Source organism: Balearica regulorum, chromosome 13 (genome assembly GCF_011004875.1).
Source record: "Balearica regulorum gibbericeps isolate bBalReg1 chromosome 13, bBalReg1.pri, whole genome shotgun sequence".
Lineage (NCBI taxonomy): Eukaryota > Metazoa > Chordata > Aves > Gruiformes > Gruidae > Balearica > Balearica regulorum.
Genome location: NC_046196.1, coordinates 16,471,554 through 16,484,031, shown reverse-complemented (window position 1 = coordinate 16,484,031; position 12,478 = coordinate 16,471,554). Strand labels below are relative to the sequence as shown.

At 39.9% G+C, this 12,478-nt stretch overlaps 1 long non-coding RNA gene across 1 annotated transcript in view; it reads left to right on the top strand.

Annotated features, from left to right (window-relative positions):
* LOC142603766 (uncharacterized) overlaps positions 1–10,864 on the top strand; it is a 108,476-nt gene extending 97,612 nt beyond the window's left edge. Inside the window, exon 7 of the long non-coding RNA XR_012837655.1 lies at positions 10,771–10,864. This is a non-coding gene — a long non-coding RNA (uncharacterized LOC142603766). The remainder of the gene's footprint in view (positions 1–10,770) is intronic.
* Positions 10,865–12,478: the final 1,614 nt, after the last annotated feature.

Sequence of the window (12,478 nt, the reverse complement as noted above, 5' to 3'; positions counted from 1 at the left end):
ATTCTGAAGGAGATAATAAAACATAATGTATTGGTGAAGAGACCACATTTAATACATCTTTTTAAAATTATATTTAGCGTTTTCTTTTGTAATATCAACTTTTTTCAAAAGTAGTGCTCAGTACAGAATGGTGTATTGGCCTGGAGTGCTGAGGCATTATTTTATTACCATGGATAGTGTTATGCTCTGCATCTAATGTACAGTCCATGACAGTGTCCGTGTTATCCACTGTACACCAATTTTACACAATGGAGTTTACACTTTGGAGCAAAACATTGGACTGGACTGTAATGTACTATAAATAAAACACTGACACTTTTTTTTTGAAATTTGGAACATAAAGTGCAGCATAGCAGGAGATTTTCAAAAGTAATTAGCACAACTCAGTTCTCTTTGAAATCAAGAAAGCTGTTTTCCTATGGGTCTTTGCCATTCCTGGTTTGGAAGACAAATTCATAGACTTGTATAGAATGCAGTAAATGAAGCCCATGTTGTGCCTTATATCATTTTCCTACTACCATCAGAAAGAACAGATTTCTTATAGGCTGTGTGGTCCATCTGTTACATACAAAATGCAGTCAAGGCTAAAAAATCACTGTCTTTTCTTTCCCTTTATGGTACTTTCCTTGTAGATGCCATACACTATTTTGTTTTATGCAATATACTATAATATCTTGCAGTAATCAGAACAATTAATTTTCTCAGAAATCACGGCCACCCACCCAAAGCAATGACTTTTGACATACCATAATGGGTGTTATGTATGGTTGGTGTCAAGAGTTGCCTAGATATGCTGGTAATGAGCCATACTTTTGAAGAGTCATAATCAATCATTCTTCATTTAGAAAGTCAGATCCATCAGCCTGACATCAAAATGTCATAACCCATTGATCTCACATTGCAATCAAGGATTCTTGACTCTTATTAATAGCATTCAGCTACACCAGTTACATCAGCAATCCTAGTTGTCATTTTAGTGGTATCTTTTAAACATTGAGGTTAGTGGCTAAATCCATTCATCTTTTTCTTAATCCTTATTAATAGTTTCCATTAATTCTAACATAGCTGGTTTAATTCAAACTTAAATCCAATATTATCTATGTACAAAAATAAATAAGACAAAACACCTGTGAGTCAGAAATTGCTGAGCAGATTGGATTCCCTTCTGGGGGTCATTCTACCTCTGCTCTCATAGTTGGTGATGTCAACACAATCTTTTAAAGAAGTTACTTCCTGCTATCTCACTGCTGCCCATCTGTTATTCCTGTATCTCCCGATGACATGTCACCAGTGGTAGTGACAATTTCTTATCCACTGCTGTCAGAAAAAGAATAGCTTAGGAGCTTGGAAACAAATTTAAAACTAAAAGTTGCTTTGAAGTTTGATCTGCTATTCAGTGAAGCACAGTGTAGAAGAAATAGTAAACATGTCAAGATAAAGGGAGGAAAAAAGGGAGTGAGAATAGTGGAGCATGAGAGAGATGAGCTGCATTTGCATACATATCCAATGTGCCTTTTAGGCACAGATACTTAAGAGATGCATAGCCCTGTTGCCATGTGGGATTTGAATCTGTGCTTTAGGATTAGGGAACATACATTGTCTTGTTGAAGTAGCTGTTGAAGACAGTCTAATTTTTTGCTTAGTGGGACATTTTCTGCAATATAGACTTTTACGGCAATATATTCCAATACCTAGGAACAGTCAGGACTCCTCTCTTAATGTTAAAAGGTTTTGTTCCAATTTTCAATTTAAACTTTACAAATTTTAAATTACAAGACGACTATTTAAAGTCATTCTGAGGAAAAAAAAAAAAAGAAGCTAACATCAGAACACTATATAGCAACATCTGATTTTTTTTTCACACACATTATTTTTAATAAAATCAAAAATCCCCATGGACGGTTTCATGTTTGATAAAAAGTACTTTCCTAGTAGGAAAGTATCCAAATATTTTTTTTTTACCTGGTCTAATAATTGCAAATTAACTGAGGTAGGCAAACAATAGCTTGCCAAGTCCTACAAGCCCACTCTTGCCAGCCAGGGCCCTGCAAGACTCTCCCTCACAGCAACAAGTTTGTGGAATCAGACCCTTTGTTTGGATCAATGCTCTTCCTTTCAGGCAGAGCTAATTGGCTAATTCAATCACACTGGCTATTTAATTAATAAGGAAGCCCAAAATTCCACATGAGATGAAAGGATGAAGAGCCCAGGAATGACCCTTGATAATAATAAAAGATAATTACAAACAAGAATTGCATTATTCAGACTTTGTTATTGACATGATAAGCACTGCCATATGCCATGCAAGCTGTGATATGCACCCTAATGATCGTAGGTATAACAAAAGATCTTAGGTATAACTGTTTGCTGTATTTCAATGCCAATGTGACTTCAGGTGAAGAACTAAACACTATATTTAAAACCAGAAAAAAGAAAACTTCACAGCAGTAATGATGGGAAAGCAGTTTGGTCACTTGGTTGCCTGTGTTCAGGTAGAGCACTAATACCTGCAGGAGAACATACTCATTTTTTTGTATAGAAAGGCCAGGGATGTGAATTACCAGCTCCAGCCCCAGGAAAAGCCCAGTCTACCAACTCAGCTCCTGAGTGAGACCATCTGGGTGCTGCATGGCGGGGGGAACTAACCAACCAACCAAACCAACACAAAATTATTATCTTTACTAGCAAAAAATAGATGCTTTATAAAAAAATGTCAGATTTTCTTGCAGAAACAAGTGAGAAACTACTGGGAAAGGGATGGGGAACTATACCAATTTTAAAAGCAGATTCCCAAAATGTAAACCAGAAGTTTCTGCATGAATAAAAAATTTACACAAGGCAAAGAAGTGACTGCTGATCCCAGTAAAGCAATATGTAGGGGTTGCCCAAAACACACTGGGCATGAAGAAAAATACCAAGACTAGGTCACCTGGGACACCACTTTCCTTACAAATCTTTAAATTGTGTGCTAGTTTTGAAAGACTCCCACGCTCTTGGGAGCTACTATTAGAAAATGGAGATCTAGGCTTAATTTTTGGCTCTGCCTTTCACTCCTTGCAGACGGTGGGCAAGCCACATGCAGCAGTGGGTCCAGTTCTTTCTCCCATGCTTTGTTTTATCTCTTCAGACTGCACATTCTGATGGTAGGGAAGAATGAGATGGTAGGGACCACCTCTTCATCTGGGTATAGCACAGAACATCCCCAATCTCATTAGAGTTTCTTAGACAAAGTTAAAAGTTTTTATAAAATCTTTGCCAATTCCTAAAGAGTTCCTGAGTTTTATTGCTCATTAAAAGTCTGAATCTGAGAAGCCAATGTATTTGATTTGTAATGAATGTAACCCTTCAGTAAGATCACAGCTGTAATGTTACAGAATCAGTCATGTAAAGAATAGTCCCTGCAAGAAAACCTGCCTTCTCTTTTTTCTCTTTAACCTCAATAGAGCAGTTCTTTTGTTAATTACAGTTACTGCACACTGTGATATTGAAGTGCTCTGTTCTCAAACATATTCTTATTTATTTTAGTCCTTTTTTTCCCAGGTAATGAAATGTCAGAACCCTACTTTTTCTGGTTTTGTAGTATGTTGATCAAAGTGACCTTTGCTTTGCAGCAGACACAAATCAATATAGCGCTCTGCAGTATTTGACAGATAAAGGTGCAACATATAATAAATGGCAATCACTGACGAGGAGAGCAAGAAAATACCTGCCAACTTCAGTTCATACCGGCAATTTTCAGACAATGCCACATGTTATGTTCAAAGTAAAATTCATTTGTCCATCTAATAACAGAGATGGGGGATATTAAAGGACTCAGTTTTGTTAAAGAAATGTTTCATCTCACAGTAATAATTCAGAGTCCAGTCAGGGTCTACAGTGGTTGGTTGCAAGTAAAGTTATTACATTTTGAAGACAGGTTAGAAGAGCAATTTTCTTTGCCATAAAGGAAAGGGGGAGCGGGAGCACGGGGAGAGGACTTTTACCCAAGAAATGAAATAGTAATTATACACACACACAAACACAGTCTCACATTCTTTCTCACACAGATAACACACACAAATTGTCTTAATATCCTAAAGCAGCTTTCCAGTACAGTTTCACAGGTGATAGTTTGATTTTCTCATATTTTTCCAAACTTGCTGCTACAAATGTAACCAATTCCTATTTAAATGCTTAATTGCAAGTAGTATCTGCAAAGTATCTGCCAGAGCTTTGAAGTCAAATGGCAGTTTCAGCCACAAATGAAGTCTGTGTGTGTTAGGGTAAATTTCTCTTTCACTATGGCTTGTCTTATTCTCAGTAACGCCAATAGCTTAATGTAAGAGTCTAGTCCAAATAGAAAGCAAGGCTGGATTTTACCCACTGTGATGAGTTGTGCTCAATCATATCAGAAGTGATGGCTGAACAGCTGCTTTTCACAGCATAAACACAGGCAGGCCAGCCCTCCAACAGAACTGTGTGAACCAAAACATTTCCCACCATGGGAAAGTGAATGGGGGCCTGGGGCTTGCTTGTAGCTTCTGTAAGACAGGCAGCAGAGTACAAGGCAACCTGTCCATGGGGTGGAGTTCTGGGTGCTCCATATGAAGGGTCTAATCCTGCCAGATGACCTCTATGTTTCTTATTTCCTAAGACATAAGTGTCTGTCCATGAAACGATGAAAAAAACCTGCTGTCAGAACCTTTTAGTGAACATGTTCCGCCTTGTTTGGGCACGTAGGAAACCATCTGTATTTTCTTCTTCTCATAGGAGGCCATTTTTATACTATGACGGAAAGGCCTTTTCATGTACCTGTTGTTGATAACGTGTAAGATTACAACTTGCATTTGAGTACTTCTTATTTTCACAACTACTTTTTAGAAAGCTGTTGATACACTTCAGGCAAAAAAAGACCAATTCACAACATACTTGTGGCTGTTAAGAGCCATTTGACGTGGTTCACTGAAGACACATGTCTAATTTATGAAGCCAAGACTTTGGTTCCAAAATGTTGATCATGTACGTTCAAGTGCAGCATGTACCTGCTAGTGCAGCGTACCTTCCATGTGCAAAATCTAAGATCACATAGGCTATATTAACCTTTGATTATGATTGTCAGGATATGACCGTTTATTGCCCCATCTCTGGAAGTGTTTAAGACCAGGTTGGATGAGGCTTTGGGCAATGTGGTCTAGTGGAGGGTGTCCCTGCCCACAGCAGGGGGGGGTTGGAACTAGATGATCTTTAAGGTCCCTTCCAACCCAAACCATTCTGTGATTCTATGATTAGTGCAGTTCAGGGCTAATGGTCAAATTCAGTTGACTGAACCTGAATTATAAAAACCAGCTGATGCTTCAAAAGCAGGATAGTAAGAGGATGATTCACCCATTGCAAACACAGTGCTGCTTCAGCACGCTGACCAGAACACATCATCTTGTATCAACACGCAAAATAGAAAGTCTACTTCTAGAGAATAAGTAAAGCACCACAAAAATGGTAAGAATCTTTTTGAACTGTGCCAGATTCTTTCTAATTTAGTCAACTTTTCATCACTTATCCTACTGTTTTTCAATAGAAATATTGTATTGCTTATACTCAGTCTTTTCTTCTGTGATCTGTTCAACATAAGACAGCTTATGCTGCACATGTAATACTATACAAATGAGAATTTATCTGTCTCTGGTTACTGCTGTGCCATTTTTATACTGTTTTCTTACTCTTACTCTATGAAAATTTAGTGTACCTTTGCTCTTTTTTTGACAAACTATTGAACAGGGAACAGATGTTTTGTGTCAATTGTCTGCAATAATGCCAGACATTTTCCTAAGCTGCTGAATGCATGATTAACCTTAAACTGATCCTACTTCTGTGTATCATTTTTCCTATGTCCTGTTGTATTAAACTGTACCCATCATTACCTGTGACATATATCATGTTCGTGTTAACCCATTCTGAGTTTCTCACACTCTCAAGCTTGTGCAAAACAAGTATTTCTCTGATCATTATACATTTTGTCACTCTATATATTTACTGCAAACCAATCACTTAATAGTGGTCTGTGAGGAACTATTAACAGCTTCTGACCTCTCCAGCCTGGGAAATGTTTTTATATAGTTCAGCAAAACTTTTTCCTCATAGAACGTCCTTGTAATTTGAAATGACTTGGTAGAGAAATTATTCCATACTAAGTTGTCGCAGTCTGGCATGTTGTCAGGTATTTGTCAGATGTGAAAACACCACATTCATTCTCCCTGAAGTTGTATGTAGTTGTTCGGCTACTGTAAAGTCTGGGTTTGGGGGAGGAGAGAGTCTCTAAACATCATAACCTTGCTGAGGGGACTGTCACCCCAACTGGCAAATGCTCAACTGTGAGCAACAGATTTATTACCTGACATAATTAATTGCCTAGATAGTGACATTTCCCATATTATAGACAATCGTGAATTATGAGCCCAGCTGCTAGCCTTCTCATTCACTGAAATCGGTTGATAAATATGTTTATTCGAGGTCAGCTTGGCCTCATCCATTAGAAATATTGTTTTTCTAAACATTACATTGATTTAATTTAACTCTAATCAATTTAAAATGGTTCTGACAATTAACAAAAGCTTCAAATATGACCTTAAAGTAATAGGATTCATTAGCTATGTTTAGGATTAAACTTATCCTAATAGGGCTATTTTTCTTCTGAGGGCATGTAGTAGGCCGACTGGTGGTCAGTCAAAATGAAATCAATTATTATAAATTATACAGTTTGGGTTGATTATGTCGTGCTTGCTAATTTGTATAAATAAGGACCTCAAACAATAGAAGCCATTTATTAATAACTATCTGTATCCCAACCTGTTTCACACTTTATGTTACAGCTGCAGGATCATCTGTTACCCATGAAGTATTACATTCTCTACTGCTAGGCATATATGCTAATTAAACCCATAATTAATTGTAACAGTTATAGTTAAAGTCAAAATGCTGACAGCCTTTTTGGCCTATTATTCATGGTAATCAACTGATTCAAAAGGCAACGTAATCAACAATTCCTGCACTAGCCAGGGGATCATAATACACCGGCAGCACCAGTGACAGCTGGCACCCACAGGTCTTTGGATACAATAGGAAATATAAACCTCTAGAACCTGAAATGCTTCAGTGTGAACAGTGCCTACTGTTCTTCTGAGACAAAATACAAGCATAAGTCGCTAATGCAATGGTTAACAGAAATGCATAAGAGCCACACTCCGGAGAGCCCACCCTGCCTTCCTGGGTTAGTGGCAGCACTGAGGGTTTGGTACCATCATTTAGTGTCTTCTGGTTGCAACCCCTCACCGATCCCTTCTCCACCTGCAGCGGGGCTGTCTCAGATTAGGGATGAGAATTCTGGAGAGTGATTTTACTTGTTATGTTCTTATTGAACATGCATCTGCTGAACAGTGGGCAGTACCCAAAAGGCATGTGCCCTCTCTGGCTGTGTTATCCACAGAAAGAGAGGAACATTAGACTGTGCAGGGGACCTCACATTTCCTACATACATCTGGCTGTATATAAGCCTTTGAACCTGTGGGAAATTCCTTTTATTTTGTTCCCAGACACAGTGGCAGATTCCATACCCACAGCAGCCGTGAGAGGACAGGGTGGAGAGAGAAAGGAGAAGGGAAGAATCTGACCATTGTCAGCAGAGCTCCACAAATACTTTTCCAAGACTTGCTCTGAAGCAAGTGTCCCATGTGGGCATAAATTAGGGCACTCCAGAGTGTCCTCAGCAATTCAGCAGGCCATCAACAGTGGAAGAGGGAGCAAAGGCAGAATTAGCAGCCACATTTACCAATCACACCTTGCAATGCACAGATGAGGTGCATTGCCAGGTGAGCCATCCGAACGTGTTGCGTCCACCAGGTAAATGTCTCTACATGGGTCTCTACTTGCTTTCCCCCTCAATTTAAAGACAATCTAGTTATCCATCATTGCACGTGGCCTCAGCTCACAATCTCTTTCAGTCGTTCCTTCTGTGGTCAGGCACACTCATGGCCCATAGCACCACTAAGCCAGCAAGTTTATACATACACAGCTTCAGATGTGCTCTTTCTTAAACAAGGTTACCCATAGTTTCATTACTAAGATTTACACTGTCAGTTACAGAGATGCCCATCCAATCCTATAACACAAAAATTTATGGGCATCACAGACAAAGTTTTATTGTTAGAGCTTATATACAATGTGCACCCTTAGTGACACATTTTTAAATAAAATATATTGTCCTAGTGATTTCTAATGCTTAAAATAAAATAAAATAATAATCAACTTTTAGCTGCAGTTTCCCCCTGGTTATTGAGCTGAACTTAATGACTGGCTGAAAAGTATTTGTCAACACAACAGCTGGAGAGCAACACTTTCTTGTAGCTTTATGTCACAGCATATGCCAGCCACTCAGAACATGTGATAATTCAACTGGAGCTGGTACTACAATAGCAGATGGGTTGAAGCATTGTTATTCTCACTCTAGCTCCCAGCCCTTGAGGGATCACTAAATAAAATCAAAGCAGATGGACCATTACAAGCTCATTTGTGTTCACTACAAGCACCTCAACCTCCAGTTGTGATATACTGCACCTTTGTATAAAATGACATGTATGGTAACATGACCTAGTGAAAATAGCATCAGATTTGGCAAGTGAGGAATGAGGCTGGGAAATATGCACAGCTCTGTTTATCACTGAGTTCTTACCTTGCAGAAAGGGCTCCATTCCCCCCCCCCCCCCCAAGTTTATAATTTAATTTCCCCACACTTGTCGTAAGAACTAAAGGAGGTGGCCATTGGTTCTGGCTGAAGAATGTCTAGAAGGTTTCCCAGCCTCAGCAAAAACAGGATGAATGCTACTAACCACAGTGCAAAACTCCTGTTATTCACTCATTTCTACACACCATTGACAAACATGTTAATCCTGGTGTCCCACAAGTGGCAAGGCTTTGACCACCCGCTGATACCAATATCTGCGCGAATCAGGACTTCTGTGTATGTTTCTGTCTGCTCCTATGATGAGGGGTTTTTTTCACAACTCTGCAGTTTTGAGCTTATGGGGGACTTGACTTTTGCTCATTGAGCACTGAAATGTTTGTGAGGTCAGTCAGCATCCCTGACCAAACTGTGGGTGTCCCAGGGCTTGGGAGTAATTGCTTCTAAAGGATGACAGATACTAAAACTGTCAGTTGTCCAGAGGGGGATGCTTTGGGGCTTGCTGGCAAAGATAGAGTTAGTGCTGAAAACTTCTTCCTGCAATCCTCAACAGAAAGCTGAAGGTTCATCTAATGCCTGCTTAGAAAATGTTATACTTCTTTCATGTCCCCTGAGCACCTTGTACAGCCATGAACCAACAATGTCACCTGAAGCCTTTTGTCCTTTGGTCCCCGCCCTGGCCATCATGCTCCAGAGAGCAATGGCAAGATGAAGTATGGCAGGCAAGATCTTGCTTCATTTTATCACTACTGTGTCCTCACACACACACATGCACTTAATGACAGTTCCTAAACCGAATTCCTCTCAAATATGAGCTTTCTATATCTACATGTGTCTTTTTTTCTGCCTGGTTTTAAACAGCTTCTGCACGCCACTCCAGAGACAGCTGCATTCAGCGATAACTAACATATACTGTGAACTTACTAAAGGCTTTGGGATTTCTTTTTTTTTTTTCCTGTCTAAACAGGAAAAGTGGGAGTAGTCAGTTAGTAAAGCGTTGGGGAAGAGTTAGCTGCATTTGGTTTTATCTCCATGATCGATCCTGTATAAGACTATATATCTTTAGTAAAAGCTCCATAGGTCAATTGACTGCAGTGTGTCTCCCTCATGCCAGCTGCTGCTGGGTTTTAAAGCCCCAGACAGGTGCAGCAATGGAAAGCCGAAGAAATTGCTTCATTAGGGTTGATAAATAAAGTTGAACTTCTGTGACTGCAGTATGTGAGTTGAAAAAAAAACTTGTCCCGCTGCCTCTGTGAAACAGCCTCCTGCTGAGTGTTTGAATTGTATAAAAACTATGAATGGATCAGCTAATATTTTCCACCTTAGCCAGAAACTGCAGGGCAGCCAGACAGTCTCAAGGACAGCACTTCCAGGCAGCATACTGCACGCAGTTCCTGGCTACGTTCATGGCTGGCTTATTTGTTCTTCCTGAGCCCTTTCTGTTAAGTGTAGCTACTCATCCTCAACTGTGAATCAGCGTAACTCCATCAGAAGCATGTGCAGGTCAGGTCAGACGTCAGCACTGCGTCTTATCTGCTGGTCAGCTTTCCTATCAGCCAAACTAATTTGCTAAGATAATTCTGTTTCCTGCCATCTATTACAATAAATCAACCACTGTAACTTCATTGAAGGCTCTGCTAACTAATGAGCTACCCTTGAAAAATCTGAAACTGTATGCAAGGGGAGAGAAAAAAAACCCTTATTCTTCCAGATATAAGAAAGTTTTAGATAAAGAACTTGATGTTCTGGGCTATGCTGTATCTCCTCAGCCCCATGTTAATGGATCATTCTTGCCAGAGTCAGCTCCAGATTGGGGCAAAATCAGTAAATGCATCAATCATTCCTTTAAAAACAAATTTTCCAAATAATGTGATCTCAGATGGTGGAGCATACATGTAGGTAAATGCAAACACAGAGAGATGAGACAGAGAGAGAGAGAGTGAGCGCTTTCAGGAAAGAGTATGAATAAAATGACAAGGGATTCACTGTTGTGGCTATTGAAGAACGAAATAAGGCTGTTGCTATGAAATGGTAACTCTCTGGCACTTAATTTTGAATAGCAAAGAAATATTGAAGATAGGCAGTTGCTGAAGAAACGTGAAGCATCCTGGAGCATGCCTACTACAGCAGGAAGAAGTCAGGGACAAAAAAAGGTATTAAGATCATCCTGGTTTTTTCTTTATGGTAATAACAAACTACTGGGACCAGTAGTGATATTATAATTTACAGCCATATTTAAAATTAGAAGATACACTGTTTATATTGTTTTGTTCAGATTTGATATTTAAAATGCTGAATTTTTTTTATAGAGGGACTTGCATCCCTCATGGAATTTCAGCATTTTCTTTTGGCTTTTCCTGCAGATCAACACTGGGTTTGCAATAGTGCTGCTGGGATAAAACTCAGTCGTGCTGCACCAGTTAGTTTACTGATGGGAGCCAGCACTTCAGCAACATGGTTGGGTTCTTTCAGTCAATCATCTGGCAGAAGGCTGTTTAAAAATAATTGCATATCCCCTCCCATCTTTAAATATTCAGAGGAAAAGTCACAGAAAAACTGATAATGTGACAATAATAGGCTGAAGAGCAGCATTATAGTGTGAACTCATATATCCCTTGGTTTCATTTACATGTTTAGCAGCTGCTTGTTTCTCCATCATAGAAAGATCATTACCTGACTTGTAAGAAGAGAAGGGGAAGTCTGTTCACCTTTGGGCAACTAGCTCTGCATTTATTAATAGTTGTTGCCCATCTTATTATACATTTAATTGCTGCATTATGATTTATTTATTCATTGATTTATTGTAATAGATGAGTAGAAACAAAATTACCTTTGCAAATTACTTTGATAAGTGGGAAATTTGCATGGTTAAAAAAAAACCACCCAACAGTGAGATGCTACCTAGTGAATAGCATCTTGATGTGTGAGTGCTAGCACATACAAACTGGTCTTGTTAGAAAGTGAAGGTGAATCCAACCAATACTAGACTGTTTAAAAAGAAATTACTATGTAATTTATATGCAATTATCCTTACATTTGCTGATATCTCTTTTCTTCGTGGAACAGGGAATCAGCTGAAAGTGAAGGATAAATAGGATGGGAAGAGAAGACTCCTCAAAAATTGGAAACCTAAAGGTAGGAACTTTGCAAAACATTTGGTTAAGCTAGGGCTGCTCTAAGCGTGGGTGTCACACTTACAAAAGCTGTATTTGTGCAGCTCCTGCCTTCAGGAGCTACTCACTGTCCCCGCCTTGCAGGCCAGGGGTGCTGCCTGGCTGCTCACTGCGCTGCAATGCAGACAGTGCCATTTCGCAGAGCTGGGCTGAACACAGAGTGGCAAAAGTGAAAAGAGGACTCATGGCCATATTCCACCCCTACCCCACTCCCTCCGCAAGTACTTCATTGCCTAAACCAGGGTTTAAGCAGACATTAGGGGGAGGGGGAAAAAAAACCACCAACACCACTTACTTGCTATCCAAAACCCCCCTGATGTGTAGCTACCATGTGACATCATAGGAGGGCTCCATTTAAGGTGAGGGTTGCCTCAAGAGGAAGTGCCCAGCTGTGGGGGTGTGTAATGAAACACAGGTGTGTGTTCTGGGCTGTAGGTGAGACACCAAGTGTCACCACCACCATGAGCAGAGCCCAGAAGTGTGGTGTGGGCAGGAGGCCCAGCCCCAGCAGCGCCCCATCCCATCCCAGTACTGGTAAGGCTGTAGCTCACTCACTGTTGGAGCATCAAACCAGGGGCGGGGTGGGGAGAATCTG